The following is a 27,934-nucleotide window of genomic DNA, read 5'->3' on the forward strand; positions in this document are numbered from 1 at the left end:
AGGTGCTTCTGCACAGCAAGAGGCAGACCCTGGTATTTATCTTCCCTCTCTGAGAGCTTTGAACCGCTGCCACGGCGGCCGATCCGTCTTTCCTCAGAGCAGCCTGAACTCCCTCCTTTGCTGGGTTTACATCTCAAACCGTCTTCAGAGATCCTGTCGCAGCAGCAGGGGAGCTCTTAGTTTGGAGACTCGCTTCAAACTCATCTGAGCCGAGATGTGAAGCCGTAATGTCACTCTTTCCACTCAGGGAGTTGGTAAAATCAGCATTTTGTGTTTTTCTTAGAAAGTCTTCAGGCAAATTTATGTTTATGGTAGAAAATAACAGGCGAATCCTTTACTGTGAATAAAATATCATAATATTGGCAGAATAATGATGCAATGTTACCAGAACAAAGCTGTAAAACTGAGCAGAAAATGTTATGTTAATGAAAGAAAAGGTGGAGGTGACTGTTTATCGAGTCCTCTTACTGATAAATAATTACAAATATTTTTTTTTCCATATTTGTACAATTGATACCAATGTATAACTGTATAAGTTTAATTTCTCATTTTTTTGCTAAGAAGTTCTCATAAAATTACTACATTTTCCTAATGTTGGTTTCCGGTAATATGAGATTATGCTTGTATTATTCTGACTTTTTTTCTCGTATTATTATGGTTTTATCTTGTACTATTACGACTATTTTCTTCATATAATGACATTTTTATTGTTGTATTATTTCGACTTTATTCTGATAATATGACTCATTATGGATTTTTTCATATTATAGCAAATATTCTAATATAAAATGTTGTCATAAACTTTATCATAATAATATTACAATAATTCTGGTGATATGCTCCAGGCCACTAGGCGGAGTCTTGAGTGGGTAACATTGCCTTCGTAAACATGCTGCTGTTCCCCAATACGGTCACCAACATGAAGAATAACGCAGCTTTCCTTCCTTCCTCCAACTTTCTTCTAATTAAAATCACAACATCCAGTCGGATATGACTTGGATATGACTTGTTGGTTGGCTCCCCCTAGTGGTCTGGAGGAGTTACCAATGTTTTACATTTGCTTTTTTCCCCATTTTCAGTGTTTTCCCTTCTGTTTCTATGTCCTGCCATTGCAGCGTTTTCTTGTTTCATTTATTTTCAACATCAATTCTTCCTTTAAAATTCCAGTTATTGGGAAAAACATGAAATGACTTCAACATACCCACCGTCACTCATTAAATTTCAATAGTTGCCCCGTTGCTTCTGCTGTGCCGGGCTGTGTCTTTACTTCGGAAACTGATCAAATCCTGGCTTAAAGGCGCTTCACGAAACTCTCAGAACCAACATGACAGGAAAAATAACCGAGACTCAGCAGATTTCCAGGAGGTTGACTGAAGCTCTTCATCGCCTTTCCCAGCTGGTGGTCTTATTAAACCCTCTCCATCTTTATGACCTCGTCTTTCCTCCGGCCAATCAGAACCTCATTAGACTGCTGGAAGCATAATATATCATATCCAGACTGTCCGTCACTGAAGCTGCTTATTTCTAATATCAAATAATCGTGTTTAATCAGTCAGAAGGAAGCGATTAAAAAGTTATGAGCTGGAGGTATTTATGAAATTTGCTGTCTGCAAGAAGAGAAGTATTGATATCCATGCAGATCTCTGTGGAGAGCTGTGCTAATTTTACCTTCTTAAATCAATATTTTTTACAGCCATGTTGAGAACTATTATTTTTATTGCCTCGCAGCAGATTTGACTCCAGAAAGCCACTTTGAGAAGCTGCTGTTTCATTTGTCTCGTCTTTTTGGGTCGAGTCGAACAGCTTCCCGTCCCAGCTTTGTGCAAAATGTTAATTTTACGACTGAGCAGTTTACAGACGGGAAGACAGGGAAAAGATATATTTCATTAATGGCTGGCATCTATATTTTAAGACGGTCATAACAAAGATTTCTACTTGGCCCCACAGCAGAGAAATGACCACCATATATCTGCTGGGCTTGATGGGGCTGTAGATCAATAGACTGGACCATTACTCGCTCTGTGTGATAAGATTTTTTGGGCTCCCTGTTTTGAGCTGCTTGACTGAAGAGAAATTCAAGAGAGTCATAAATTATTTGGCCCTTTCAGACAGAGAGGAGCTGGACTGAACACATCCAGCCTGGTTTTACAGCATAAATAAAAACAAGTGTGGAAACCAGAGGGGAGATTTATCAGAGGAATCTGTTTGGTCATCTTAGTCCCAGTCCGATTCTACTGTCAAATATTTATGGTATTGATCTATTATCGAGTCAATTTAACCAAAATAGAAGCAATATGAGATGAGAATAAATAAAATTAGATTTTATTTTAAAACTATTTCTAACTTTGTCTTTGGTTTTCTCCTTAGAATCAGCCTCCAAGCCGCCATTTTCTGCTTGAATAGAACATTTAGCTTCTTAATTGTAAATAAGTTGCTTGGTGTCACTTTCAATCAAAGCGCTGCTCTTTTGAGATTTCCAAACACTTAGACCTTAAAAACAATCTCACAGATAGATGAACTGTAGCAGAAGAGTCATAACCCTATTTAGGCCAAGTATTCATCCATCTCCTCAGTTTAACACGGAGCGCTCTCGGGGTTTTGAGGAACTAATTCAATGAATCATGTTGACAGGAGGCGTCTTCTTCCAGCGGAAATCTGGACACACAAACAGTCAGAACACGTCTGGTTTCCCCCTGAGAGCAGCTGACATCTTGATTTAGAGGCAGATAAGAGTCTGACCAGAGATGTGTCTGGATTCACAGATTCCTGCAGGTATCAAAACTCACTTTGCTTCGGTTCTCTTGGGTTCTGCAACAGATTACGTCTCGCAAATTAATCCAACTCCAGTCCGTTTGTTAAGAAAGTCCGTTTGGGGAGATGTGAACGTGTAATCGACCTTTGGTCCGTTTACGTTCCTCGGTCTCGGTTTGGTTGAAGTGAACTCCGGAGCGATTTGAACGCAAAAGCAGGAAGTGGGCTACAACGCAGGGCATTCTGGGTAAACCCAGATGATGACGACAATGCAGATGTATCCTTTGATACAAATTATCAAGTGTTCTCCAACGGGACATTGCTATTGCATTTTAGACAATAAAAGTTTATTTTAAACAATAGGTCAGCAGAATGTGCCAATTATTTTATCCAATTAATAATCAGAATAATAAACTTTCTTATTGCTCACAATAAGAAATTTTACTGGAGGATAAATTGTCACAAAAGTTACTGCGATAAATGATAATATTGTTGTTTTGAGATAATTTTTAAGTAATAAAATGTTAATAATGGCATAAGACACTTTAAATATCCCAAATAAATAAACAGAAACAAATAAAATTAATTATGAAGTCTCTGTAAACAAAATGTTATTGCTTGTTGTGACAGGCCTATAATCAACTACTAAACATTGAAACCCAAAAAATCTGGAAAACGTTGGAAGATCTTGAATACTTTTGCAAAGTTTGAAAATCAGAAAGCTCTTAAACCAAATCAAACATTTACTGTTTTCACCCCAACTTCCACCTTATTTTGTTTGTGTCAATTTTCCAATATGAAATGTTTATCAGTCTGCATTTGCTCTGCAGCCCGGTCAGTTTGAACAAAGATGACCCCAGATTTCATTCGCACTCGCTGACCCTCACCGTCTCTGGCATGCGTGTTTGTGGATGGGTGGACATGCTTCCATTAGTTTTACACGATGCGAGTGGATGGTCACAGAACGCTGAGCAGGAGACGCAGGAGGGAAAGTAAACAGAGTGAAATCTAATCTGTCCTCCAGGCTCTCTGAAGCAGGATTGTGGTTTATTCAATAAGCTCAGAGTTGCTGTATGGTGGCACTCAGCAGAAGTGAGGTTGGGATGAAAATACATGCTGCTGAAGAACAAGGAGGACAAAGGAAACAAGAACTGATAGTGGAAGAAGCAGGGAAACAAGCTGCATCATTAACTTCATCTGACAAATCACAACTTGTTACACATTATGTGAAAATTAAATATTTTCAGTATTTAAGTTCCCACTAGGTCAGAACCATCCACCATCCTGTTCACCGGGTCTCTAGGGAACCTGATCACATAGAGGCTGTTGGTTTTAACATTTGAAGGTCCTATGAGCAAAATAAACTTGAACTTGCGAACTTGAAACAGGAGAACTTGGCAAAGATTTAAAACACTTTGACACAAATAATCATCTATAATCAGAATTACAAAAACACTAACAGTAAAAAAAAAGCTTGTGTTCAAATCTTGGTCATTTCATTTGTTAGCAGAATTAGCACAGTTAGCACCCAAAACTGTAGCTATTAGCATCATTACGTCATTATTCTAGCTTATTGAAACGGGGGTAAACGTAGCTTTTAGCTCGGTTAGCAACGTTTCCCCAGTAACATGGTTAGCTACATCTAATGCCATTACAAGTTGGTTTTTAGCACTATTAACATTGTTCTGACACTTACACTGAAAACAAATAACCTAGCCACTGATTAACCATGATTTACTACATTTAGCATTGGCATTGTTAGCATAATTAGCATGGTTAGCTACATTTGATATCACAGGGTGTAGTTAGCAGAATTTGCCATTTTAGGAAAGCTTTAAAGATTAGCTACAATTAATGTCCTTAAACTGTTATTAGCTCTGTTAGCAATCTGAGCAGTGATTGTTAGCTTAAGGCTGTGGCTAAACATATAAAATAACGTGATAAAGAACAATAATAATTTAACCAATACTTCTGTGCTAGCAGCTCGTAAAGAAATCTGCCTGCAGTCGCATTTATTTAATAGCATGAAAAAAATAAATAAATTGGATTTCAGCTAAAAATGGAATCGAGCATCAAGATCTTGTTAAACTTCTGCTTTTATTCTGACGTTTTGAAACCAAGAAGGAAACTGGAGCCTAAAAATAAACATCCGGTGACAGAAATTCAACCTAGAATCTCCCGTAAAGGAACAGAAATCTGTTTTATGGATGTTTACATTTCTACTACTATGAAGAAAAAAGCTTTAAAAAATCCCCCAGACCTCATTATGATCATGCTAATCATCCAGCTAACTTGTGATCACTATTCCAGCAATTATCCAGAAAGAGAAAAAAATAATTCTCCAAAAATAAAGAAAATTAAAAACTGAAGTTCTGAGTCTTTTCCGTCCAATCTTTGCTGTTACAAAAAGCCGAGCAGGTGCAGAGGTTAATTGGAGCTTGGCAAAACGCTTCAGCCTCAAGGTTAATGGGGATTTCTGTTCAGGGTTACAAACTGCCTGCAGGACAAATTGGCAAATTTGCGGCGATGGAAATTAACGGTTCTGAAAACGTTTGACCAAAGAATTTTAATATTACCAGGTAGGAAACGAAGAGCAGGACTGATGATGAACAGAAAGCTGCACAATCAGCCTGGAAATGTCAAATCTAAAATGACTGAAGAGGAAACAAAACAACGACTGCAATAAACGATGTTAATGTCTCTTATCTGCAGATGGGAAATAATGATCCAAAGATATTCAAATTCACCACCTTTAAGATTCCAAATAAGAACTACACTGCAAAAATATTACCAAGTATTTTGTCTTGTTTCTAGTGCAGTACACTTAAAATTAAACAAAAATAGCTTACAAGTAATTTTTCAGCAAGACCTAAAGGCTTATTTTAGGTAAATAATTCCTAATATTGATGAAAAAGTACCAACTCCAACAGCAGATTGTTTCAGTCATAACAGGAAAAATGTCTTGTTAAAATTTAAATGACAGGAACTAGAACTTTTTACATCAATGTTAAGAAATTATTACTAAAAACAAGCTTCTATATCTTGCTAAGAAGTTATTTGTAAGTAGGCAAAAAATAACAAGAAGAAACTTTGCTATATGATAAACTGTACCGTAAGTTATTGCGATAAATGATACTATTTTTGTTTCAAGACAATTTTTCAGCAATATGAAGACAATAACGGTATTATAATGCAACACATTCTCATTTATCACTAAACTTTAAATTCTAATGAATATTTTACACTGTAAATGGAAAAGTTTTAAAATTCCAAAATAAATAATCAGAACAACAAAATGTCAAAATTGTCCCTCAAAAAAAGCCTAGTCCAGAAAAAAACTAGACTGAAGACTCATCATCATCCAGCTTTTGGTAGAAAGAGAAAAAGAATAAAAAATGCTAATTGAGCTTTTTTTTTTTTTTTTTGCCCCTCCAGGGTCTTTTGTGGCTCTAGTGTCCCTTATATGACAGTAGGCTGACAGGAAACAGGAAGGAGAGGAGGGAAGACATGCGGCAAATGTCGTCGGGTCCGGGAGTCGAACCCGCGACGGCCGCGTCGAGGACTCAAGGCCTCCAAATATGGGTCGCGCTAACCGCTACGCCACCACGGCATGCCCTAATTGAGCTTATTTTAATGTATCATGTGTCATGCCAACTTATGAGTTAAGTTTTGTTTTTCAATCGTATTTCTACATACCTGGTAAGATTGGTGTAAAAAAAAATTTTAAAAAATGTTTTTTAGACATTAAGGTGAAACATTTCAGAAAATAAACTACTACAAATTGAATTTTTGCAAACAGAAACTAGAGATGTGTTTTTGGTTTCTGTTGCTGTGATATCAGGATTAAAGACTGTGTTTAGCACGTCTAGACATGTCTTTAGCATGAAATCACAGGGAATGTCGACTGTAATTTCCTCAGAGAATGAATCCTTCAACGCAAACCGATGGATCATTTTCTATTTTAACCTGTGCAGAAATACAGTTTTAAAAAACAGAAATCATTAAAGCGCTAATCAGGAGTCTGCAGACAAAACCGTCCAGTTAAATCCAGGCAGGTGTTATCAGCAGCTTTCAAAGGAATTTCATTTCCAATATACAGGCTGTTGAAGGTCTAATTTCCTGAGCGGAGCAGCAGATCATTCTGTCTGTGTCACCGAGAGCCAGAGTCCAAAGCTCAGCAACAACAACAGGAACAGGAAGGAAAAAAAGAAAAGAACGTCGCTGGGAGGGAGGAAAAACGAGACGCAGAGGGAGGGAAAGATAAGACTGAGAAATCTGAGGTGAATAGAAAGTGAAAATTAGGACACCTGCTTTGATGGAGGCGACAGAACAAAAACAAGATGGAGCAATCACTGCTGGGGAAACTTTGAAATCTTCCTCCAGCCTCAAACAGTCAGCAATCTGCAGGCTGGAGTAATTATTATTGAGCTGTATGGGAAACGGAGAACAAATAACTTATAATGGATTTACTGCCATGTTGGGTTTTTATCATTCTGAATGTATACCGTTATTGTCTTCAATGATTAGATTTTAAAAATGCAACCTATAGCATCACTGTGATTATTAAAACATAATTACTTCCATGGCAATTTTTATATATTGTTCTAAAAAATTCTTTTAAAATATTTGCTGTGACTCTTAACTTTCTAAATAAATATATTAATTTGGTGAGATTCCACCAACATTAATGATGCAGATACATTCAAACAAACCTTTATTTCTACAAAGCACTGGAAACAAAAAACGTAAAAATACGAAGCTTGAAGCAATGCGGTTCGGATAGTTGAGTGATGAGTAGAGAGGTGGGACATGTTGGGTACAACCATACTGTTTGCTTGTTTTCACCAAGAAAACAAGCAAACACCAAGAAGGCAATAAAAGAAAGTAGAGTTTTAATCATACATGACAGAGTAAAGTTACTCAGCAAATAAACCTGCAGCTTCATATGCAAACTAGTGCAAACAAAAAGCAAATGCAACAAAAGAAAACTCAATGAAAAATGCTGCAACCGCAAGGAAAATGGCACAAATGCCAAAAAAACAGCAAATATGAAATGCTGCAATCTTGCGCCACAAATTGGAGGTCCTCCACACCACTAGGGGGAGTCCAGAGTCAGTAATATCTTTATAAAAATGCTGCTCTTCTCTTTCTAAAAGTCATGAAGCTTTTCTTTCTTCCTCCATCTTTTTTTCAGTTATCCTGTCAAATCCTAACATCCCGTCTTTACTGAGGTTCAATTTGTTGGTCGGCTCCCCCTGTTGGCCTGGAGGACATTAGTTTTTTGGACAGACGAAGAGTTTTAAAACTCTAATTGCAGCGTTTTCCCTTTAAGTCCTGTGGTTGCAGCATTTTGTTTGGGCTTTTTTGGCACAAACTGATGAACATAAATTTAATGGCAATTTAAAATTCCAATGAATATATTTATTCAGAAAGTTAAGAATCACAGCAAATATTTGTAAAAAGGATTTTTCAATGTTTCAATGTTTAAAATTGCAGTTTTGTTCTGCTCAACTACACGTTTACTCTTTTAATCAAACTACATAACAAAATTAATATTTTCAATTTAAAAACTTTTTGCTGCTGAATTATCAACAACAAAGATATTTAGTTTATTCAACCATCAAATTGAAATGGTACCACTTGAAATTGGTGCCATTTCAAGTGGTTGGCAGCAAAATAATTAGATATTTATATAGAAAATGTGACTAATTTTGATTAATTCATTGCAGACTGAATTTATTCAAATATTAATCGAGTCCTATTATTAATATTTACATACAGTTAACACACAGTGAGAATATTAAAGCATTTCTTCCCATGTCTGACTACTTTAATTTATTTCTGTATGTCTATTTAAGCCGATTATCATCACAGGATGATAATTATGCCCCCAAAATGAGGAGTGAAGTTAAATTATGATGTTAAATTAACTTAAAGACCGATGAACTCTAGTCCAAACATCTGAACCAAACAGGATCAGAACACTTCCTTCTAGAAAGTGATTTATTTCACTAAACGACGCACAGTAACTGCATTTAATTAGACATTTTTAAATGTACTGATACTTAATAAGGCTGAGCAAACAGTGGTGAAATTTGAAAAAAATAAATTTTTGGTCATTTGGTTTTTGTATTAATAGATGAAATTTATCATAAGAAAGAATCAAAAGTCTTATAAAAAGAAATTTTTCACAATAAATTATAAACAGCCACCACTATTATGAACATTTTTTAACAAAACCGCCAAGATTCATTAAAATATATGAATCAACAATAAAACATGTCAGTTTCTGGCAAACTGTAACCAAAAGTGCTTTTTATAATTTTTTATCAGCATCCAACGTCCTTGAGAAATGACCTTCAAACATGTTTTTGTTGTTTTATTTGGCATCAGCCGCCTCTGCCACTGGTTCATAATAAGATGCGGCGTTTGCCTCCTGTGGAGACACACATGCTGCTTCACATCCACGTCCTCCCACAGACAATCACCACATTTCCATTTCAAAACCAGTAACCTTCCCAAGACCTTCACCTCACACCAGTCAGGCTCTCCACTCATTATTTTTAAATTTAGCTAAAAGATGTTTTTGGAATAATTGCAGACGAGATGAGGAAGGAAAATGTGCTCCAGTCCGTATTTATTTGTGTAAGTGTGTAAGAGCGACGTGATCAACTCCAGGCGTCCTTCATTTATTTAAATGACACCTGGGAAACTTTTTAGTTTCTTAAATGTTGCAGCTCTGACCTGGTTCACCTAAATATTTCTGCTGTTATATTCAATTTTAAATAAGCCTGGAGTTCCGCACGGTTTTGTCTTGGTTACATTTTATTTATGCAGAACAAGAAAACAAAATAATAACAGTTTAAATCTGGATCATTACACCAACTTCAGTATATCTTTTATCACTGCTACGCTAATATTTATTGTTCTGCTACTTTTAAAACAGTGAATTTTGATAAGAGTCAGTCAGACAGATTATTTTAAAATATTTTTAAAACTAAGTTAATTTCTGGTTCTAATTAATTACAAACTATATATTAACAAAATAAGCAACATTTTCTATTCAAATCAACCCTTTTTGCTGCTAAATTATTGAATAAGCAGATGTGAGCTCAACAACAAAGATATTTATTATTATTAATTTGTTAGATTATTCAGCTAGATTTCCACCCAGCAATTATTTTAGTAATTGATTAATCAAGATTTTTCATTCAACCTCAAACTTTCTTATACATTAGAAAAACATTTTAAAAAATGCAAATAAAAAATAATTCAATTCCTTTTGTAAATAAGAAAATAAATACTTTATTGCCTAAAATGCAAAAATGTTTAGTGAATTTGAACCAGGTGAAACTAAAAGTAAGTTTTAGTAAAACATATTTACAGAAATGTGTTTTATGCTGAATGTATAGTTTTGGTTTCATTACTGCTCTAAATATGTTTTTGTATTTGAGTTACTAAATTAGTTGACAAATATTTCAGTCGATTAATCATGATTAATTGTTTCAGCTCTATATCCAACCAGCAGACTGATCATGACATGCGGACGCTAACATTAGCATTAGCTACGTACATCAGAATAATCGATTACTACTCTATGACTGTTAGCTGCAGCCCTAGCATAGTTTGTAAATAACTGTTTCCTAGTTTAGTTAGCCAGAACACAGTGAGTATTAACTAGTATCAAGACTAGGTTTTGGATAAATAAAGCTCAAGATGCATCCAGAACCATTTTTACTTTAGTAAAAACATTCAGTTTATCTCTGGTCATAAATCCTTGATTTCCATCAGGCTGTAATGTTTTCAAACTGAGCGGTACGACGGCGACTTGACCGCAGCGTCCTCACACTCCTTCATAATCAGAGCAGCAGCTGGGAAATGTAAACACATCTGTGTGTGTGTGTGTGTGTGTTTACAGCCTTTTACGACCCCTCCCTCTCCTCTCTAATTGACACAACATTAAGCTCATTGGAGAGCGAGGGACACGCAGAATATTCATCAGCGAGGACGCAGTCCCTCGACCTGCAGAGACTTCACTAATTCGACGAGTAAACATCACTGATGGAGCTTTCTGTCTCAATTAATGCAGCTTTTAATGAAACCCTCCTTTAGTTTCCTGTTTTTATTATCTGGGAGTGGAGGGGTTCGCTTTAGAGAGGGAGGAGAAAAAGAAAATGATGGGGGAAAGTCTAAGACGTGAGAAAAGGACAGAAAAAGTGGTGAGGGAGAGAAGAATCCAGATGATCAGTCACCTCAGAGGTCAAACGGTCTTTACTGCAATGAGCTTCATAAAAAATCCCAGAGGGAGAAAAAGGGAGGAACCAGTAAAAAAAGCTTTCCAGTTCATCAGAACCATTACTCCCTCCACCAACGTCTGGTTTGTTTTTAAAAAACAAGAGAAGAAGAACTGAAATATGCATTTCAGATGCAAGATCTAAAAAATGTGTTTCCTGTAGCAAGAAAAACAGATTTAAAAAAAACTTTTATGAACCTGAAATCTGGAACAAAAATCCAGAAAACTGCAAAACCACCGAAACACTGACATCCTTTAAGTTAAAGCTAAAAAGCCACCGAGAGCCGAATGATTCCTAAAATCTGGAACATTGATCAACATATTTCATCATATCTGCCTTATGATTCTGTTGATGGCATTTTGACAAAATGCTTCATACACTGAAAAAACTCAATCTTACCAAGTTTGTTTGGTTTAGGTTCCAGTGCACATCTCTCAGGACAGTTGAAGTAAGACTAAACTAAATTACAGGTAACTTTTCAACTAGTTTTAAGTCAACGATTCTTGAATATTGACAGAGAACTAGCTCAACTGACACATATAAGAAAATTTTCACGCTATAATCAATATTCAAGGATTCCACTCATAACCTGTGAAAAATGTATTTTTATAAGTGAAATAATCTGCCAGGGGAAAAAGTTCTTCTTGTAAATATTCAAGAATTATTGGCAAGATGAAAAGTTAACTGGAAGTCTGTTTGTCTTATTTCAAATGTACTGAGATGTTTGCACTGAAATCTAGGCCAAAATTATTTGGTAAGTATGAAATTCACTGTAAAATCTACTTCACAAACAAAATAAAACTAAACTATCATTTAAATCCCAGATCTATAATTCCTCCTGAACATCAGCTGAGGTCAGTTTTTCATTTTGCAGCCGCCTGGTTTCCTGGAGCCCAGCTGCAGGATGTTTATCCGTTCATATCTCACCAAATAAATGTGCAACCAATTATTCAACCCACGTACGGCGAGTTGCATGGAAACGAGGTTTTAATTCACATTGACAGGATATCTGTAGGACATGGACGGAACCGGAGCACTGATGTCCTGACCTTCCCACAACCCTCTGATCTGCTCTTAATTCTGCCAGGAATCCCCACTGAGAAGCTAAAATTACCTCATGCACAACACACAGAAAGTCTCTCTAAAAAGACAAACCAACAGTCAGAAAACTGCTGACACAACTCACAGCAGGGCATTAAACCCGACCCGGAGTCTGCTGCTGCTGCTCAGAAAAAACAACAACATTTGGTTTCATTTAGCAGCAAAAAAGTGCTAAAGCTTTATTTTACTGCTTTGTTTTGGACACAGAGGAAGAAACGAACTAAAGACTGAACAAAACAACAAACACAAGGAGGATCAAGATTTACTCCAACTCGAAAAACTCATTTATTCTTTATGGCATTTAAAAAGAAAACGTGTAAAGACTAAATATAGCTAATAAATCTGACTTTATTTAATCAATGAGTCAATTAAGAAGATTAATAAGAAGACTTTGATTCAGGTCAATAAAGGGTTAAAACCACATCATGTGGTTTGAAGACAAGACTCAAGTGAAAACTACAGATCACATCTGCAACCAGTAAAAGCAACTGGAAGAACTGGGATTGGAAGTGAGCTGTCCTGAATGTTACCGGATCAGCAACAAACTAATGAACGGATTTATCAGCTGCAGGTTAGATACTGACCGCTCAGAATCGCTCAACAAAACCCCACAAAGAAAACAAACTGAAGCCTTTTTATTTATTTAAATCTTTCAGACAAACTTTATAACGTTTATTGTTTTTTTAATTCCTGAATTATGACGTCAGTTTGTGTAATTTGGTTTATCAGGGAATTTATCATCTTATAAAGTTTTATTTTAGTTTTTATGCTACTCTGGGACAAAGTATTTATTTCTCTAGTTACATTAGAAAAATCCTGTCATAAACCTGCAGTCTGTCTTTTTATAGAGTAATATTTATTAGTTTATTTTTAATGTTAATTTACTTGTCAGTTAAATCTCCATTTCTTTAATTTGTTAACTTAAATTTAACTTTGATTACTTTTATTATTCATACTTAATTAAAATGTTTAAATTAATTTTATGGTATTAATTTTTAAATAAATATAATTTCTTTTTTACTACATTTTATTTTATAGTTCTTAATTTGCCTTTTTTGTGTTCATTTATTTTCATCAACTACAGAAATTGATAACTTATTTAATTAAATCATAATTTTATTTAATTTGTATTAGCTCCAATTTTATTAATTTATTTTAGATAAATTATTTGCAATCACTAAATAAAGTACAGATTTATCCATTTTTTATTTAATTAAAATAAACTAACACAAAAAAACTAATAAAAAATACAATGGAGTACAAATGAGAGCGAGTATGTTTAATAAAAATTAAAAAATATTAAAAGAAGAAATAGTGTAGCCAATAGCAGCAACTTAAATACCGTTTATTGACAAATAAACTGTATATTATATTTAGGAAAAAAAACCTCAAAAATAAAAGTCAGCCAGTCATTCAATAATTTACTCAACATAAACGAGATTTTTAAAATGTTTAACAGATGAAACAGCAGCCGGTGAGAAACGCCCCAACATGGATGATATGAAACATCTGCAGGAAAAGCAGATCTTCTAATTAAAAGACTAAATTTAAACAGCAAAAATCCTCAGGTTTTAGAAAAGGGGAACTTTGTGGCTGAGAGAAGCAGAAGAGAAAAGCTGCTTCTTTTGTTGTTTAATGTTCCTGAGAAAATGCTAACAAGGAAACCTGAGGAGGCAAAAGAACGAAGCCAAGCAGCAGAAATAAAGAGGAAGGCTTGAAGCCAAGCTGAGACTCACAGGAAATGAGAACAACATGAACTGTAAGCAAACTAAACACAGAAAAGCAGCACAAATACTCACTGTAAGCAGCTGTTGCACAACACGCCTGCTTACTGCACAACTAAAGGCTCAGCGCTGCTTTCATGGCGCCATGTGACCCTGATGCCTCCAACATGACTCAGAAACCAAACGACTGCAAGCGTCAGGGTGTGAGGTGACTTCACAACAAAAAACTGAAACAAGCAGCATCCGCCAAGACATGCTCTACTTCACACAGGAACCGAAGTACAAATAAAACAACTCCAGGATGTTAAACAGAGGATAAATCAGTTTATTGGTTTAACAGATACATTGAAAAACCTGATTTTTTTTTTTAAACCACTCGTTGGGTTTCCGTGGTTCATGATGACGTCAGCGCGGCCAGGGCGGTCATCTTGTTTTACAGCTACTAATTATTTGGACTTTGAATTCAAGTTAAATGCGAGAAAATAAGTTTTTATTGCATGTAATAATACAACAAAGTGATGATATTACTAGAGTAAAGTTGTAATATTGGGAGAATAAAGAGCTAATCTTATGAGAACTTGGAGGAAAGTTGAGCATCTTGTAAAGTTATACTTGTGTTAGTTTTACAGATAAATCAATCATTTTTTTCACATCAGCATCAAGTTATTATCAACAGCAGGACTTTGAAACCTCAAGCAAACAACTGAGTTTATTACGAAGAAAGAGCCACACAGACTGAAGGGATCATATCATAACTATCCAAGATTTCTGTTTCTGGTCAAATTTGATCTTTTTTCTGCTAATATTATGACAATTTTTCACAAGTAAACAGAAATTCTTGTAGCTTGAGCCTGAAACTCCATCGTACCTTTCATAAAACTAAAAACCACTTTTTGAAAATATTTGAAAATGAAAAAAAATAAAAATGAGCTTTTATTTTGAAGCCGTATCGCCCAGGGCTAAGTATTTCTAATCTGATCTGGAGGTCTTCACCACAAAGCCAAAAGACTTTGTTTGTTTCTGACACAGCTGGGTAATCCTGTTAGCTTTCATAAATGGGTCAGAACCGAAACAAAGACGAAGTCGACTCTGAGGAACCCAGAGGTAAAGACAGGCAGCAGCGTTACGGAGGCCATCACAGATAAGCCTCACACTCAGGTTACAGTTAGACGTTCCCTCTGATCAGACAATGACGGCCATATAGTTGAATAATAAACCAGTTTCAGTCGCTGTTTACACAGCAAGGTGTGGCTCTTTCTGCTCACAAAGTCTGGAAAACATCCAGCAGCTGCAGCCCTGAAGGAGCTCTGGCTTTGGTCCCAGTTTGTCCAAAAGGAACGAGAAAAGTAGAGAAAATAAACGTTCAAAACAGAATTAACTCCCTTACAGATCTACCCAAATTATCTCATGACAGATCTGAATATAATGAGTCATTTATGATAAGGAGAAAGGTTTCAAAACCAATCTATAGAAAAACACACAGTTTCATTAGCCACGCCCAGAACCAAGAACCTGTCTGACAACATGAAGTAGGCCAACGGATCCAAAGCCACAACACTTCATCTGATCTAATGACGTTAAAGAAGCAACGAGGAAGCCTGGCATTAAGCGGGGCGTCACAAGACTGAAAAAAATAGCATTTTCCATCTTATTTAATAAAAGAGCAGAGTATATCATGCAACCATACATCTTTGAAAAGCAGAAGTGGAGCCTCCTGCACAACCAGCAAGAATGTAGCAAGTGGTTTCTGAATAGTAAATCAACAAAACACCGTTGTACAGTGAATACAGCAGTAAAACTAGCTGACCAATCATGCTGGAGCTCCACTTGGGTTGCTAAGTAACAGACAGAACTCCACCAGCCTAGCAACGGCCTAGCAACGGCACTGCCGGATTTGTGACGTTACATTTGGAAGGCTTTTGAAACGGCTCGTTTTCCAGATGTCAAAAAACACAACTAATTGTTTTTAAGTGCTTAGGCTGTTTTTAGAAGCAGCAGAAACCAAAATGGAAAAACAAAAACATGCAAAATGTGAATTTTGTAGAATAACTTCCTTTAAAAAAAGCTATAAACTTTAAAAACAATCAATTTGAAATCTGAATGGTTCGTCTCTCGTAAGGATTAGCATTTTTGATCCACTCTGCCAACCAAGGCCAATGAATGAATGGCTTTGGTTGAGCCGTTGCTCATTCTCTGCTATTTGAATGAGCTCTAAATAGTAGAGAAGATGAGAAACTTAGAAACCCGAAGTGAGAGAAGATGATTCCTGAAGGAGCGGAGGAGGAGAGGAATGCGGTTGGGGTTTCCTGCGGTCGGGAGGTCAGCGCGCGGCCGGATCAACGTGCAACGCGTTCTTCAGCTGCTGTCTGTGTGCAAACTTCCCCACCAAGCGATTGGGGAGGAAGCAGACCACATGTGAAACAAGCTGCACACACAGACATGCATTCACACTGCCAGGCCACCATGCAGGCTGTTAATGTTGCAGAACACACACCTCGACTACCAGCGGGGAAAACACGGTCCCAACGCACAATTAATCGATTATCGGGTTAACAATTCATCAAATATAGTTGCTCTTTGAGGATTTAATTTAGTAAAACCTGGATTCTGTTTCATTAATGCGCTCCTTGGATTTCCATAGTTCAGAGTGAAGTCAGCACAACCAAGGCGGCCATCTTGTTTGTTATACAGCTTCTAATTATTCGGACTTTAAATTCAAATCTATAATGGATTTTTTCTTTCAATTACCAGAAAAAAGTAGTAAATTTATGAGAACTCCAAACCAAAAAACAACAAACAATGTAAAAGAGGAGTATAACTTATACCAAAGTGTATTAGTTACTTTATGATAACAGTTTTTACATTTATCATCCAGTTTAAAGATGAAACAACTCGCAGCTCGATGTGAGGAAGTTTTCTGCTGCTTACGCCACATGGAAGGAAACGTAACGCCAGAATCTCTGCTGATTTCTGACAGGAAGCGAGCGGCAGATCAAACACTAAACTCAGCAAAGTACAAAGTATAAGTTAAAATTTAAATCAGGAATGCTGAGCATCAAAATAACTTTAATATAACTCCAAAGTCTTATACTTTAGACTTGCTATAGAGGTGTTCATCTTTTAACAAATCAGCATTAAATTATTATCAGTTCAGGACTTTGAATCAAACAGTTTACTGTTTATTTCTGAACTGAGCCAGTCACATCAGACCCTGATAACTCTGCCAAAGTTTCACAATATTAAGAAGTTTTTACTGGTAAAATTTGTTCTTCTTCTATTATTATGACTATATTCTCACCCTGATAATCTGTCATACAACTCACAGAATGGAAGACTGAAATAAAAGACCATTTTTGAAAGAAATTTCTGTCATTTCTTTTCTTTTCTTTTTTGTTTTAATGCAGCACAAACAATAAAAACTTAAAAATTAGAGCTCCATGAACAATTAATACGAGTTACAAAAACTGGGACCAGTAGAAGTTCCTGGTTGTCTCGTTTCCTCCCCACAATCTGCAGAGCGCTGCAGGCGTCAGAGCCGCTGTCATTAGGCCACACCTGGTTTTAATCACAGCCCACACACACACACACACACACACACACACACACACACACACACAATCTCGTCACCTTTAAGAGCACAGAACCATGCAGATCTGATGCCCTTCATGCTGCGCTCACACACACACACGCCGACACACACACTGGATTTCACTTTGGCAAAAGTGCAACTCGCCCGGATCTTATCACAGGTCAGGTTTGGATGTCAACAAACGGTCCAGGTGTGCAGAAATTCAGAGTGTAGATGTGAAGCAGCGGGAATATCCGCCGCCGAGTCCAGATTGATGTTCCAGGATTTCCTCAACACAGACATTCCCACTGGAAACCAAAAACTTTCCACATCCCAGCCAGATTACTGCCTGACATGGATTTAAAAATAAAATATCTGATTTTAAGCAAAAAGAAAGGTTAGAAATGACAGAAAATATTTTCAAAAAGTAGCTTTCATTTCTGTCATTTCTCTGAGTAGAAGAATTTTTAATTATGAAAATATAGGAATAAAATTAGCAGAATTAAGACAATTTTATCAGAACGTCTTAAGATGATTAAAATGTTAGCTAAACAATGAGTAGCAGAGATTAATCATTTTTAACACAGTCATACTAGCATAACTGAAGTTTTGTTAGCATGACCTTATTAGCATATGCAGCTTAATATCCATATTTTCCAAAACAAATGTCAAAAATCTTTATGATTCTGTTTCATTAGAAAATGCAAGATTACAAGAGATTTTACACCTGAGTTAGAAGAGAAGCGAATCTGAATGAGCTTCTGAGCTTTTATGCTGCGGTCAAACAGAAAGGAGTCAAGGACACACACACACACACACACACACACACACACTTGTTGCTCCATCTTCTGCAAACACAACCTTTGGTCACTCGTTGATAGAAACGCGTTGCGTTTGTTCTCTGGTTCTGCAGCTGAGCTAACATGTAATCTGTGCACGACTTTCTTTTCACAGCCGACTGTAAAAAAACTAAATTTTGTTTCAGCTCAGCTCGGCTAAAGCCACAGAAACTAGATTCTGTTATTTTATAAGTAAATACCTAAACTTTAAGTTCTAGGGCTTATCTCATCTGCAGTATAATACATTTAGATATAAACAGCCCACCTTCCTGCTGATGCAACATCCACCTAAACAGCAGCAACTCTCAATCAGGTTCATTTTCTACAAACAGTCTCTTTCCTCTGGCGGTTCGCTGCCGGTTTGGCCCCTCAGGACGCAGCAAATGAAGAAGACGGGACATTTATCAACTTTTCCTTTAATTAGGAACCTGTTTGCAGCCGGTTAGGGGAATTTGTTGCGGCTGAATGAAATTTCTGAGACTTGGTTTGTACTAAAATCATTTCTCATCCGTCTGATTCTGATCAATTAAAGTGATCAGAACCCTGAGGAGAAACCTGGAACTGGGTTGGACATTGGTTAAATGCACCTAATGGTAACTCTGGAAGTATTTTTTATTATTTATTTTAATTAAATATGAAATATAAATATCTAAATTTAATTTTTTAATTATATTTTTTATATTGTACATTTATCATAAAACCTGTCTTCTATTTATTTAAATGTTTACATTTTGTTGATATTTTTAATTTAGTTACAAACTTGTTCCTTTTTATTTTATTTGTTAAAACCTTTTTCGTATTGAAGACATAAAATCTTAAAACTTCTTTTTTATGTAAATTTTTTTATTTGTTTCATCTTAATTTTTGACGTATTTTCAAACATATTTTTCAACGTTAACACAAATGTAGAAACTCTTTCAAAAGCTTTTTGGGATTTTTCCCCCCAAACTGAACGTGTAAGATGATGAAAGTTGTTTTTAGCTCAGATGGATCCATCTCTTCACATGGTGAACCTCTGGTCCTCTGCAACCAGCCCACACAATAGACCTACACAACAAGATCAGTTAGTAATTAAAGCCATTGTATGAAGAGAAATGAAAATAGAAGTTGGCTGGAATCATTAGACTGAAGGGCATTGTAGCTCTCCTCCTCCACTGCTTTTTGTCTCTGCATCTCCTTTCATGTTTCCATTCTTTACCAAGCAAAGCCTTTTATTCACTTAATGATTACTCTGTCTTTCTGGAGAGCAGCGCCTCGCTTCTGACTGACGGGATGCTGAATTAACGGGGAGAGACGGAGTCGGCGCCCAGGTTGCTAAACGGCCTTCCGCGCCTGCCGCTCTTCACTCGGCGGCGGAGGAGGATCCATCATGCTTTGCTGCTGAGTGGGTGACAGGTGGCTACAAGCGGCGTGCATATGTATCGCCAGTCAAGATGATGAAGCTTAAAGGCCATCTGGGGTGAAATAAAATGACGCCTCACTGCTGGAAGACTGCAGACATTGCACTCTTGGGAGTTTTGCAAAAGCGTGATACCGACAAAACTGATGTACAAATTGTTCCATCAACAAGACAATGTGCAGCGTGTTGATGGGATTTTCCCCTCTCCCTCCCTGAGCATCGCAATGCGGCCGACGGACTGAAATAAGGAAACAATCAGCAGAACGTCTACATCTCTGCTCTGCTTCCACAAACACACCAGAAATCTCCTTCAGCAGAGTCACAGAAATAAACGACATTAAATCGACAGATTATTTCACAGTTTGTCACAACACAGAGGCTCAAATGCAACGATTTGCATTTGAACTGAAAATGTCAGTGACGAGTGTCTGCTGTTCACAAGAACAAACTTTAAACCAGCTGCAGAAAAATATGACACCAAGGCAAAAACCCAAAATTTTACTAAAACTCTGGTCTATTTTTTACTGCAAATATCTTAGTACACAAATAAATAAAACAAACTAACTAACAAGTAACTTTTCAGCAACATATAGGAGCTGGTTTAAGTAAGTAATTATTTAATATTCATAACAATATGAAGGAAAAGTTGTAGTTCCACAGGAAGATTATTTCATTTACAACATGGGAAAATGTTTTGTTATAAGTGAAATAATCTGTAAATATAACTAGAACTTTTTCATACATTTTAATGAATTATTGACCGTAAATATTTCTTATTTCTTGCTGGAAAGTTACTTGTAAGTCAGTACACTTGAATCAAGACAAAACTAAGATATTTGCACTTGAATCTAATTTGTGTTTTTGCAGTGAATGTACAGTTTAGTATTTGAATTGAAAATGCAGGTGAGAAACCTCTGCTGTTCCCAAACTGACTACGATAAAACAAACTGAACCAGCTGCAGAAAATGACCTGCACTGCAAAAAAAAAAAAAGAAATTCATCACGTATCCAAAAGCCTGTTTTAAGTAAATAATTCCTTAATATTTATTTTTTTTTTAAAGTACTAGTTTCACTGGCACTAACGAGACATTTTTGCAAACTTACAAGTGAAATAATCAGTAATTGTAACAATTTTATCTTTACTAGTAAGTTAGTTCACTTACAATAAGACTAAACTAAGACATTTGCAGTAGAAAATAAGACAAAATACTTGGTAGGATTTTGTGTTTGCTAACTTTGAGGAGCTAAAGCAGCGAGCCTTCCTGGTCAGCCAGCTGGGTTTGGCTTCAGGTGTTTTTCTCTGAGCACATCAAGGAATTTATAGCCATTAATAACTAAATGATTGAGTGACAGAGTAATTAATCGCTGCCCTGCGACAGACTGGCGACCTGTCCAGGGTGACCCCGCCTCTCGCCCGGAACGTAGCTGGAGATGGGCACCAGCACCTCCCGACCCCATTAGGGACAAGGGTGAACAGAAAATGGATGGATGGATGGAGTAATTAATCGCTGCAGCTGTGCTTCTGGAGTTTGCAGCACGCACAGCAGGGGATCCTTTCTGAATCTGCGTTGTTATTATTTCTCCGCTTCACAACGCCGGCGCCAGATAGAATCTGCCAGAACCACGCATTCCTGACTTCCTTACTTGGAGGTCAGCATACAACCTTGTCCTCCACTCACAGATGAGCTGCGGCGCCGCAGACGCAACACGCCGTCACTAACTGTGAAAACCTGAGACCTGAAAAACCTTTGGGACCTGAAAAGATTTTAAGCTAAATCTGTGGCTGGACAATAAATAAATAACAGTATATATCAGGACAGACACACAGTCAGATAGAATATTCAATATTCAACATATAGAATAGTCACTGGACTCTGGTCCAGAACCACACAGCATTCTGGGAGATGTAGGCAGAGAAAATGCTTTAGCTGCTCAACCTCTCACGGCTAGTTAAGCTAAGTTGGAATCAACTAACTCGCTCACTCTTTGGTTGCCTAGCAACAGCCTGCTGGGTAACGGTATTATCAGCGTCACACTGCAGCCAAGCTGATAATACACTGGTTTATAATCTGTGCAAACGTTTGGCATTTTCATGGGATTTTGTCCGAAGTAATAAACACTAAAAATGGATGTTACTCAAAAGTTGAATTTATTGAAGTCTGTAACAGTAAAAAGTAAAGTTCTGCACTTTTCTGAGAACAAACCTTCTCACAAAGACTTTAGATGAATATTACAGAGAAACTGGGACTTGAAGCCCTTAGAATATTTTGCATTGTTGGAAACGGAGAGAGAGAACAATGAGATGAAAAATCAGGACCGGTCCACACATGTGATGCAGATCGGCCTCACCATCTGAAGCTCCTCAGCAGGGCCTCAGCTCCACAATGCACCACGTATCCATGCTGGATTCCCTCAAAGCTGCTTAAATTGAGCTTGAATGGCAGAAAATTAGTGAAGTGATCCGTGAACAAGGGAGGGAACTGTGCAGCCGAGGCAGGAGGAACGCCACTGATTCATCACCAGACCAACCGGACCGCATCCACTGGAGGCAAACGACGAGCCGTGCAATTAAAGCTGCAGTCATTACACCCTTTTTAAACCCAACGCATCAATTTACCCCCACAACGTTCATCCCACAGCGTCACTGCGAGCTAACTCCCAGAACACCGGCGCCACAGGTGTTTCACATGTTATCATTTCTAAAGAGGAGGCAGACCAGATCGGCAATCAGCCAGACGGCCGTCTTCAATCACTGCTCTGAGCTCACAGCAGCTCATTACCAGCTGGACAAACCAAACACACACCGGGACGCGGCAAATATTTAAGATTGCTTTGACAAATCATTCTCATTTGTTTTTTAACAATTAATCAGTTTACAATTAATTATTAATTAATGGCTTACTACTTTAAATTTAGTTCAAATTGATTAACTAGTAATGTTCTTTAGTGGAACCAGTTGATAAAGGAATAAAGATGGCAGAGCCATACAAGAACAGGTTGGATGCAAAATCAATTTGATAAACTTTTGAAAAGCTCCTTAAGCTACACAATGTTTTATTCTCATTACTTAGAACAAGCTCTTATATCTTGCTGAAAAATTACTTGTAAGTTAGTTTAGTCTGATTTCAAATGTACTGAGATGTTTGCACTACAAAATAGACAAATATTCCTTAGTAAGATTTTGTGTTTTTGCATTTTTGCACTCTGACAATTGTATTATTGTGTAGTTATATTAGGGCCAGAACTTTAATACATTAATTTTGATTAATCAATTACAAATATGTTTTTTTTTTTAATTGCATTACTTTATTATTTGTTTTACACAGGATTTCTGGGAGGAACCTTTGTATTTGCGTGTTTCTGGTACAAACATAAAGCTGATGCACAAACAGTGATGGAGGACGAAGCTTCTTCTCTCGGCCAACTGGGGGTTAATTTCTGCTTAACGATCTGATTGGATGATGGAAAAGACTGTTTTGTTCAAATTGTGCTAAAAGGAGTTAGCCTATCAGCTAGCCTAAATACCATCTCTATGCTAAAGATGTAACTAATGCTAATATTAGCATCCACATTTTACATTTCTAAAGATGTTCCATGAATGATCCTGAAACACTTTGCTCCAGTTTGATGGTTGAGTAACCTGAATAACAGAAAATATGAATATCTTTGTTGTTAAGCTCATATGTCTATTAATTTAATAATTTATGAGCAGAAAGGGTTTAAATGAAATGTTTATTTTGTTGATATATGGTGTCGGTTATTTAAATGGAATTTTTTAGACATAAAATATACAGGAATTTAGTCTGTAAAAGAAAATATCAGTATGGACAAAATCACTTGGATTCTCAGGTTGTATACTTATGTACGATCTTAAATGGGTAAAGCTGTAATTAACGAATGTGATGGAAATCTGTCTTTCTAAATAAAAAAATAATTACAAAAAAAAAAGCATAAAGGAATTGACATTATTGCAAAAAGTTTTCATTTTTTTGAAAACTAAAGTTAAGAGCAGAAAAATGAGATCATATCTCAGGCCGGGTTGAGTCAACTCTGACCTCACCACCATAACTTCCTGTGAACAAAATGTTTTTTTGAGTGACTCCATCGGCAGCATTCCTCTCAAACAGGTTTCAGACTGAAACACGTACAGTGTAGTCCACATATTTCTGACAGGTGCCTTTATAAACAAACCAACAGAACCTCCATCCTCTACTTAAGCCACGTTCAATAATCAGACAGGTTTGCCAGGATCTATTTTCTTTCATGGTTGACAAAGTTTCCTGTATAAAAAGTTTGTAAACCGTCCAGGAACAATGATGAGGGTTTATCCGATGTGTTTTATCGTGTGAACTCTTGCTAGCTAGAGCAGAAAGTGATGAATTCCTTTCTGTCTAAACAGACATTGTAAGTGGGGATAATGTAGGTACAATCCACCTACATCACGATGTAGGTGGATTTCATTATGTTTGTTCTGATTAGCAGAATCTCTCAGTTACATTACAAGACGGTGCAGGAAAATGGAGGAACAGAGGTCAAGAATGTTTTTCTTCCAACATGACAGGCTGGAAATTTCTCAAACTCAGCAAATACGTCGCCTTTATACTGGTTTACTTTCAAAATTGTGAAATAAATCTATTTTGGAAGAGCTGACTGACGTTTTCCTGAGAACGAATGAGTCATTGCAACAGTTCACTTCTACTTAACATCTAAATAGCTCAGATCACAACAATTAATCAGGTTAACAACCATAACTACGCAGATGATATGCCACTCTATGTTATGATGTCACCAGGTGACTCCGAACCCTCCAATCACAAGTTAATGTCTCTTGGTGCCATTACTTTCTTCAGACGGACAAAAACAGAACTTATTAACACAGAACGATCTGGAGTCAACACACACAGCTTCAGTTAGTACAGATGGAAACTAGAGATCAGGCGGAAACCTGAACTCAGACCTGAACCTTCAGAAACACATAAAGACAGTAACAAAGTCAGCCTTCGACCACCTGAAGAACATTTTCAGCAATATCTAGAGAAACTAATCGTTTATATTTTGTCGCATTGATTACTGCAGCAGTGTTTTCACTGGCTCCCTGCAGCTCAGAGAATAAACTTTAAGATACTTCTGTTAGTTAATAAATCACTGAACAGCTAAAGATCTGCTGTTGTTGTACCAACCTTCCTGACCTCTCAGGTCTCCCGGTTCTGGTTCTGTTCTGTATCCCCAGAACCAGAACCAAACAAGGAGAAGCAGCTTTCAGCTTCTACGCAGCACAAATCTGGAACAAACTCCCAGAAAACTGCAAGACAGTAGAAACACTGAGCTCCTTTAAATCAAGGCTCAAACCCAGCTGGTTAGAGCTGCCAGTGATGGTAAATATTGATGATGGAATTTGACTAAATGTAATTTGGATTGTTTGTTTCATAATTGATTATTGTGTTTTAATCACGTAAAGCCCTTTGATCTGCCTTGACTAATCTATTATAGTGCAGTCCACAGAGTTCATCAACGAAGTCAGCAACTTTCATAAACAGCTTCGACATGCAACGCTGGGAAAGATCAGATTGATGAAATACCCTGTGATCCATCCAAACATCCAACATGATTCCTCTAAATCCAGCAACAAGGCCAGTTTGGATCTGTTCAGCTTTGAATCATTAACAAAGTTTTCACCACAGCAGGTTCTGGTTGGACTAACTTACCGCTCATGTCACAAGAATGTTGAAGGAAAAATCAACACTTAACCAGAAAAAGAATCACAGTAATGAAATTTATATTTAAGTTTGAAAAGATTTAAAGAGATGAATGGAAAACTTGGAGTGATTAGTGCTGATCAGTGATGATGACCCAACAGTCCAGCAGATTCAGATTATGCAACTGTTGTTTTCTTTTTTGGCTTCTGCTCAGGGTTTAGTTTGCAACCCAACAGTCCAAAAATGTGAAGCACTTCCTGCATCTGCACCAAGAAAAACCCCGTCAAAAGTTTTCTATTAGAGCTGAGCAGGATAATAAATCTGGTTGGATGTTCCTGTTAGTCAGAATAGCAGCAAAGCAGAGTCTAAACATGCTGCAGATGTTTCTCAGTCTATTTTAGTCCAAACTCACAAGATCAGAACTAAAATTCAGTTTATGTAACATTTGTAGTCAAAGAAGCAGAAACATCTGGATTCAACACAAAAAACAACATTTTTGACCCATTCTTAAGCTTTTTTCTGCTTCAATAATGATTTTAGCAGCTGTAGCCATTAAAGCTAACTGATGAATCAATATTTCACACAGCATCTTATTTTAGGTCATAATCCAGATTATCCAAACACGTTTAGTACTCAGAGCTCTTAAAAATAAAGCTTTTACTCTCTTTAAATTCTCCCCTGAAGCTTTAAAAGTTGTTTAAAAAATGAGGAAAACTTGTCCGTCAGTCTGACAGCAGCGCCTGAAAGTGACAGAAGACGGACTTACCTCTGAATCCTCCCGGTGTCCCACAAAATGCGCTTCAGATAAACTCCCGGTGCTGAAAAGTTCCCAAATTCACATCCTGCTGCGAGCAAAGCGATTCGGACCGAAATGAATCCTTGAGTGTTTCCTGAAGTTTCAGTTGAACGACATTCCCACGACAAAAAAAAACCCACAAAAAAAAAAAACCGAGATTTTTATTTCTTTTTCTTTCCTTCGTCCGCCATGAAACTCGGTTAAATCTACATGTCCGAGTCCGCTGCGACCGAAAACGAGTCCAGAAGAAGCGGAGCTCACATCCAGCTGCTTCTCCTTCCAGGAGCTTAGAAATGAGACGGGAGCAGAGCTGTCCTTCTTCCTCCTCCTCTTCCTCTCGCTAAACTCCCCGGAGGCTGGAGAAGCTGCGTCACGTCCCCAGGAGTTACCACCGGAAGTTCCGGCTGCTCACTTTCAAAGTAAAACGCTTCCGAACAAAAACTCTGAACATGGAAAAACAAAAACACCCAAAAAGTGGATAAAATAACAATACACAAGCAAATTTGGACAAATTTCGAATCTAATTAATATATCAATTTATTTTAGAGAAGCTTAAACACAGACAGTAATATATTTAAGGCAATTATTTATTTTGAGAACTAGCTTAAAGCTAATCAATTCCTAGAATTAAAATTTTCATAAAATTATACCACATCAGTCCAATAAATAAATTATTTTTAAAATATAAATCTCCTGCTAAGATCTAAGTCAGAGGTCAGCAACATAAACTAATTAAAACGGAAAGCTAAGAAAAAAACTATTGTAAATTTGTCTTAGGTTTTACAATAAAGTGATTTATTACATTTTCTTAAATGGAACATTTAATTTGATATAAAACAGCCCAACACGAAAGCATGTCTGACATCAAAGACTTAAAAAATACATTACAAAAAATATTTCCAACACTATTAGTGCAAGAAATAGTCAGGTTAGCATTTAAGTTTGGATTTTAAAGTATTGATCAATTCCTTATGTTTTTTGTTTGTTTGTTTGTTTGTTTTTGACAAAGTTATGAGAAACTTGCAGTTCTAGATTTAGTGTTAGATCATTCAGTTACTGCCACCATCTGATAAAAGTTTGACCTAAGTAGCTGATTGATTGAATTGAAAGTTTAGTGGAAGGAAAAATAATGATCAGGAAGCAAGAATTATCACAGCCTTGAGAAATAAACAATCCTGAGCTCTTTAGTTGTTTCCAAGAAGCGAAATTGAGTTTTATTTTGAAATTCATTTCAGGAACACAAGCTGTATCATAAAAAGTTTATTCACAAATTAAATTCTGGTTTAAATTAAAGATAATTTTAAACAATATAAAGTATACTTAAAATCTGAGATTGTGTCTGTGTGAATTTAAAAATAAATCCATTCTGGGTCAGAAATGCCTGAATGAACCGCATTATTTTTTCCAAGAGACGTTAGAAAAACTTCAGCCTAATTCATTTTCAGACTCCTAACTCCTGCTTTTATGGACATTAACAACAACTTGTTTAATCTTCTCAAATGCATAAGTTGGGCTTATTTTTTATTTCCTGCTCACACTTTAAATAATTTCTAATTTTAGAGGATGAGAGGAGAAGTCATCAGAGTTCCGGGAGGCTGGCGGAGCTGTCAGGCCCCGTTAAGCGTCCATTCGCTCCCGCTGCTAATTTGAGGGTCTGCTGGGACACAATGGAGGCTTTGTTGTTGGAGAATTTGTGAGAGAAGTAATCCTTGACACGGAGCCGTTCGGAGGCCTGACCCTTTGTTTCATAAGTCTCCTGAGTTCTG

At 36.8% G+C, this 27,934-nt stretch overlaps 1 protein-coding gene across 3 annotated transcripts in view; it reads right to left on the bottom strand.

The window, feature by feature from the left end:
• Window positions 1-26,505, bottom strand: part of LOC114160758 (plexin-B2-like) — a 125,221-nt gene extending 98,716 nt beyond the window's left edge. For all 3 annotated transcript variants that reach the window (XM_028043520.1, XM_028043518.1, XM_028043519.1), the window contains exon 1: window positions 26,139-26,505. The gene's annotated coding sequence lies outside the window, so the exon portion shown is untranslated. The remainder of the gene's footprint in view (window positions 1-26,138) is intronic.
• Between the last annotated feature and the right edge of the window lie 1,429 nt (window positions 26,506-27,934).

This window comes from Xiphophorus couchianus, chromosome 17 (genome assembly GCF_001444195.1).
Source record: "Xiphophorus couchianus chromosome 17, X_couchianus-1.0, whole genome shotgun sequence".
Lineage (NCBI taxonomy): Eukaryota > Metazoa > Chordata > Actinopteri > Cyprinodontiformes > Poeciliidae > Xiphophorus > Xiphophorus couchianus.